We start from the raw sequence: 6,017 nt of genomic DNA, 5'->3' as shown, positions 1-6,017 counted from the left end.
GATCTCAGAGGCGTGTAGGTTAGAAGTAGGCCCCAAATCTCTTGTCCCAATCATCCTTCTGAGCAAATAGGACAGTTTGGGTGGGAGGAAAGAGATTAAAGGAAGCTGCTGTATCCATGACACTTTTCTCCGTGTCTTCTGACCCCAGGAGGTTCCTTCTAAAGCTGAACAGGGAAAAGACTCTGCAACGCAGGAGGAAACAAAGCCTGGAACAGGGCCGCTGAGCACTGGTCTCCACCAGACCCCCAGAAACTTAGTGGGATTGCTCAGGTAAAACACTGCTGACCCTATGTGCATTATCTTAAGCATAAAGAGACACTAAGTAAAAGAACTCTTCCAGCTTGGACAACAGGTGCGTAGCAGTTGCCAGCAGACAGCTATAAAGAAGCCAGGGAAGCGAGAAGGCAATTGATTCATTTTGACCTTCAAACAGTTCTGGCTTTCTTTGGGCAGCTTAGTACCCTAGTCAAGAAGGGAGGCGGGAGGGGGAACGACCCATTCCCTTGGATTGATTAATCAGAACTAAGACAAAGTTCCCAAAGTTAATCCACTTAAGTAAGAAACGCTGTTACATCGATCATTAGAAGTCCTTGCAATTTGTCTACTTAGATTGTAAATGTCATAAGTCAGGCAAGTATCAGGGGGTAGACGTGTTAGTCTGTATCTAAAAAACAACAAGGAGTCTGGTGGCACCTTAAAGACTAAGATTTATTTGGGCATAAGCTTTCGTGGGTAAAAACCTCACTTCTTCAGATGCATAGAGTGAAAGTTACAGATGCAGACATTATATACTGACACATGGAGAGAAGGGAGTTACTTCTCAAGTGGAGAACCAGTGTTGACAGGATCAGGGTGGATGTAGTCCACTCCCAATAATAGATGAGGAGGTGTCAATTCCAGGAGAGGAAGAGCTGCTTCTGTAATGAGCCAGCCACTCCCAGTCCCTATTCAAGCCCAGATTAATGGTGTTAAATTTGCAAATGAATTTTATTTCTGCTGTTTCTCTTGGAAGTCTGTTTGAAGAGAAACAGCAGAACTAAAATTCATTTGCAAATTTAACTCCCTTCTCTCCATGTGTCAGTATATAATGCCTGCATCTGTAACTTTCACTCTATGCATCTGAAGAAGTGAGGTTTTTACCCACGAAAGCTTATGCCCAAATAAATCTGTTAGTCTTTAAGGTGCCACCGGACTCCTTATAAGTCAGGCACTGTGACACCTGCTGTATTTTGTATTGCACTGAGAACGCTGTTGCTGCTCACCCTTTTCCGTTACAGTTAGTTTATATTTAACCTCTGTCCTTGCAAAGCAGGACCTTGTGAAGCCATGTTGGCTACTTGTTTTTTCTGTCCTTTCTCAGAAGAAATTTAGTCTGTTGTACTTTAGCTATATTTCCTTTCAGGTGAAAATCCAGCAGCTGCTGCTAAGTTCAGACAAATTTCCCACAGGCCCTGCTTTGGGCAACAAAAGCACATTTGGACATATATGCCTTTCCACAGCCTACCAGTCTCAGCTGAGAGAACAAGGAGGCAAATAGGCACTGGAACTGGGAGCAGGGACACAAGTTCATTGCTTGCTCTACCCCATAACAGAACAATTTCCAGTCGCTCTGAATATAATCATTTATTTATCTTTACAGTGATGATGGAAGAATGTACAGGTGTTTTCACTCAACAGCAGTATAAAAATCTGTTTATATACATTGAGTCACAATAATCTTTAATTCTCCTGATCCATCCTTTTTCTCCTGATCCATCATTATTATAAACCACAGGAAAAACAAATATTAAGTACAGGCATTATAATTCCAGTAGGTTTGCAACCTAGCGTCAAAAGCTCAGCTTTAGTTTAAGGGTACAGTTTGATATTTTAAAAAAGACTATTTTAAGTCGTAGGACACAAAATAAAGTTTGTTTTTCAAATAAGATATATACATCAAAAATAGGAGTCTAAAAAGGCATTGGTTTTAATGCTATTAGAAAGCTATATAAATGTGCATGGGTCCATTTCTTCTTACAATGAAAGACCGAAGGAGAAAGTGCCTTTGTTTTTTTTAGGAAATTCCTCCTAGGACAAGTCAGTTAAAGTACCTGTAAGTTAGAGAGAGGGATAAATAAATCAAAAGTAAAACTATTTCTTTGGAGAAATGATAGGTTGATCGCAATTTAAATCAGAATAACTTTGTTGAAACATATAGCTATGTTTCAGTCACATTTCACATTAAGGGCCCACTTATAAATACTTGACAAAAGGCTAATAAATAATTGATGTTTTAATAAATGGTTAATCAACTGTTACAGTCCAATAGGTCAATAAGTTACTTATAACCACCTTAAACTGATGCACTTATAACCATCTAACTTTACTCACATATATAACATGTTTATAACATTGAACCCTTTATAAACTATTTATGAATATACTCTTAAATGTGACCTGCATTTCTATGGCATTTAGTGAATTGCTCCTTAACCTAATTTTTCTTTTTTTTTATAAATATCTTCCATTTTTACATATATTACATAATATATAAAAGTTAATCTCAATAGCACTTTTTCTTCCAGTTTGAAGTTTTTAAGCAACCAACCATATACACAAACTGATCACTTATTCAAAAATCCTACTTAAGTCTGCAGTTAAAATGGCTGTTCGAAGAAAACTGAATAGAAAGATAGCATGCCGGCTATGTATATACAAAACATATCCATTTTTAATGAAACTACAAAAAGGTCTATTATTAAGTTTAAATAAGACAAATTTCTGCAGAATTAACTAATGAAAATAAGGATCATCACTATAAAACACAATAGGTCTATGTTATAACCTCATTAATATCCATTTCAAAATAATTATTTGTTAGACAATAGACATTTCATACTACTAACCTATTTGTTTCTTAACTCTATAACTTTGAAGTTTTCATATATAAAGAATGCTAAAGTTCTTACATTTGTCGACCCTCTAGAATATACATAATTAAGGTCTCACTACATGGAAACTTATTAACAGCGACAACTGACAGGGACTGCAAATTCAATGGCAAATATTTGTACCCTGAGCTAGTTAGGAAGATTTCAATGCATTGGAGAACAGCAGGACAGCCACTAGTCTATTATGCAGACCAACCAGATAAGTGTCCCCTCACACAATCCAAATCAAATTCATATTTATGTAGCACCAACATTGTGCTAGCTGCTCAAAATATTATAAGTAAATAATAGGTACTGTTAAAACCTACAATTTTATAACATTTTTACATAATTGTCTGCCTTTGTGCAAGCTTAGGGCAACATGCACACACACTCCACTGATGAGTAGGAGAACTGTGAACGAAGGAGAGCAGAATGTTGACATCAAGATCTACCGTGCAGATGTGAGCATGGTTCTAACGTTAATGATTTCCTCTCCCAGAACAATTCCATTCACTAGTCCTCAAATGGTTTACTAGATCATTGAAGTGGCTCAGTGCCTATATGCCACACCCCATCTAGTTCACTTTGGATTTTTAGTTTTAAATAAATATGATCACTTCCTAAGCTACATGTTGAACTACTTGACAGCAGTCTCTCCTTTGGGTGGGCATGACTGTCAGTGTCTACATCAGCAAGTGTATTAATATGCCTCAACAACTTTTTTGACTAAACTCCATGAAATGAAATTGACTGATTTTAAATTTCTCCAAATTGGAGGGCTCAGAGCCAATGTGACCATCTCACACAAGACTACATTCTTTTAAGTTATTCTTCTCCTTACTTTTTAAGGAAAGCTCACATCTCAAAGTTTGGATTGTTTCCTGTACTCAAGATCCCATAATGAATGAGTACCAACTTTCAGAATTTTAGCTCAATAGGAACCTGGGAATTCGTTGTCATCCTTCTGGATAATTATTTCTAAAAGGGTTTAGCAAATACTTGTACAGATCAACTTAGTAACAACCTTGCATGTAAAGCAATAAATGCAAGCTATTTTGGACGAGAGAAATGGGAGTGCTTCTCCTTTGGAAAAGTGAAGGAAACTATTTTGGTATATGCTCTAGAGAAGAACGTTTAGGATGGATGGGACCATTTTGAGGAAAGAAGTTAACAGCAGAAACAAAAGTTTCCATTCTTAAGCAGAGCAGGTATAACTTTCCTTCCATAGAGGGTTGCATGTGTACACTGCAGATACAGTGTACAGCCTAGTGGGATTGCTCTAACTGAACTTATCTGCCAAGCTGAGAGCAGTGGGGTGGAGGGAAATAGAGAGTCACTGTGGGTTTGTCTACATTGCAGTTAAACACCCGTGGCTGACTTAGGATTTCATGGCTTGGGCTACAGGGCTGTTTACCTCAGGTGTACATGTTCGGGCTTGGGCTGCACTCCAGGTTCTGCGACCCTTGGGACCCCCAAGCCTGAGCCCAAACGTCTACACCACAATTAAAAGGCCCAAATCAGAAGACACAGGCCAGCCGCAGGTGTTTAGCTGCAGATTTTTTTTAGGCCACATGTTTTGTGGGGATAGTGTGTCATTTCTATTAGACTGGATATGGAAAAGCTAATTCTCAAGATAGCTCTGAAAAGAGAGGGTCTAAATCCTGCCTGCTTGCTACACTTCTGAACGCTCTTGAAAAGGCGCACAGCCCTTGAGCTGCCACAAACTACACAGCCTCCAATGAATGCAGGAGAAAAGAAGAGAAGGCAACAGAGAAGTATCTGAGTGCTTACAAAAATATTTATAAAATTTGTTAGTTCTACTCACATCACCTCTTCTAAGCAAAGGAGGAAAAGTAGGATCATAGTAATTCATTTAGATTGAACAAAAATTTCATGGTGTCGACTGCTGGCTGGATCCCAGCCCTGAAGGCAGAGCCACTGCCACCAGCAGCGCACAAGTAAGGATGGCATGGTATGTTATTGCCACCCTTACTTCTGCGCTGCTGCCTGCAGAGCTGGGCCCTCAGTCAGCAGCCGCCACTCACCAGCCGCCCAGAAGTAAGGGTGGCATGGTGTGGTATCCTTTTGAACTGCTGCTGGTGGGGCGCTTCCTTCAGAGCTGGGATCCTGGCCAACAGCCACTGCTCTCTGGCTGCCCAGCTCTGAAGGCAATGCAGAAGTATGGGTGGCAATACCACAAACCCTCTAAAATAACCATGCAACAACCCTCCCCCCCCCCCCCCCCCGGCAACTCCCTTTTGGGTCAGGACCCCCAGTTTGAGAAATGTTGGTCTTCCCCGTGAAATCTGTATAGTATAGGGTAAAATCACACAAAAGACCAGATTTCACAGGGGGAGACCAGATTTCAAGGACTGTGATGTGTTTTTCATGGCCGTGAATTTGGTAGGGTCCTACCTATGAGGAATGACTGAAAAAAACTGGGCACATTTAGTCTTGAGAAAAGTTTACTGAGGGGGGACCTGATTTCTTCTTCTTCCCTTTATCCCATCATGTGGGGTTAGGTCCTCATACAAGCATCTGCCATCTTCACTTGTCCAAGGCAGCATTAAGGTCTACCTGCTTACTATCATCTTTGATGCAATCCATCCATTGCTTCCTTGGCTTTCCTCATGGTCTCTTTCCTACCACCCTCTCCTGCCACTTACCAGATCCTCTTCTTTCATCCTCTATATGTGTCTGAACCAGCAAAGTTGTGCTTGCTGGATTTTGTCAGCTATGTAACAGACTCTGATTTCCCTCCTAAGGCTTTCATTTTGAAATCTGTCTCTTTGTAGAACTCTTTTTATAGCATAGAGACATCTCATCTCAAAATACCTGCAGGCGTTGAACCTGCCATCTCTTTACTGCCGTGGTTCTGTATCACAGTGCATTGTGGGGCAAATCATTGTTCTATATTGTTAGGCTTTCCGTTTCAGTGGCATATGCTTGTCATAAAGAACACCTGAGATGTTATTCCACACTCTTCCAGCACTGCCCTGTCTGGACTGTATCTCAACGTTCAAGCTTGCTGTCTTCCATAAACCAGTCACCATGATACTTTAACTGGTCAGTCTGGTTTAATTGTCCTCCATTAGTATTTACATC

General features: G+C 40.2%; 1 protein-coding gene across 1 annotated transcript in view; it reads right to left on the bottom strand.

Annotated features, from left to right (window-relative positions):
- Positions 1-1,610: 1,610 nt before the first annotated feature.
- Positions 1,611-6,017, bottom strand: part of MBD2 (methyl-CpG binding domain protein 2) — a 55,301-nt gene continuing 50,894 nt past the window's right edge. Inside the window, exon 7 of the mRNA XM_054032611.1 lies at positions 1,611-2,090. The gene's annotated coding sequence lies outside the window, so the exon portion shown is untranslated. The remainder of the gene's footprint in view (positions 2,091-6,017) is intronic.

Source organism: Malaclemys terrapin, chromosome 6 (genome assembly GCF_027887155.1).
Source record: "Malaclemys terrapin pileata isolate rMalTer1 chromosome 6, rMalTer1.hap1, whole genome shotgun sequence".
Taxonomy (NCBI): domain Eukaryota; kingdom Metazoa; phylum Chordata; order Testudines; family Emydidae; genus Malaclemys; species Malaclemys terrapin.
The sequence above is the reverse complement of the archived record's forward strand: the minus strand, read 5'-3'. Positions and strand labels throughout refer to the sequence as shown.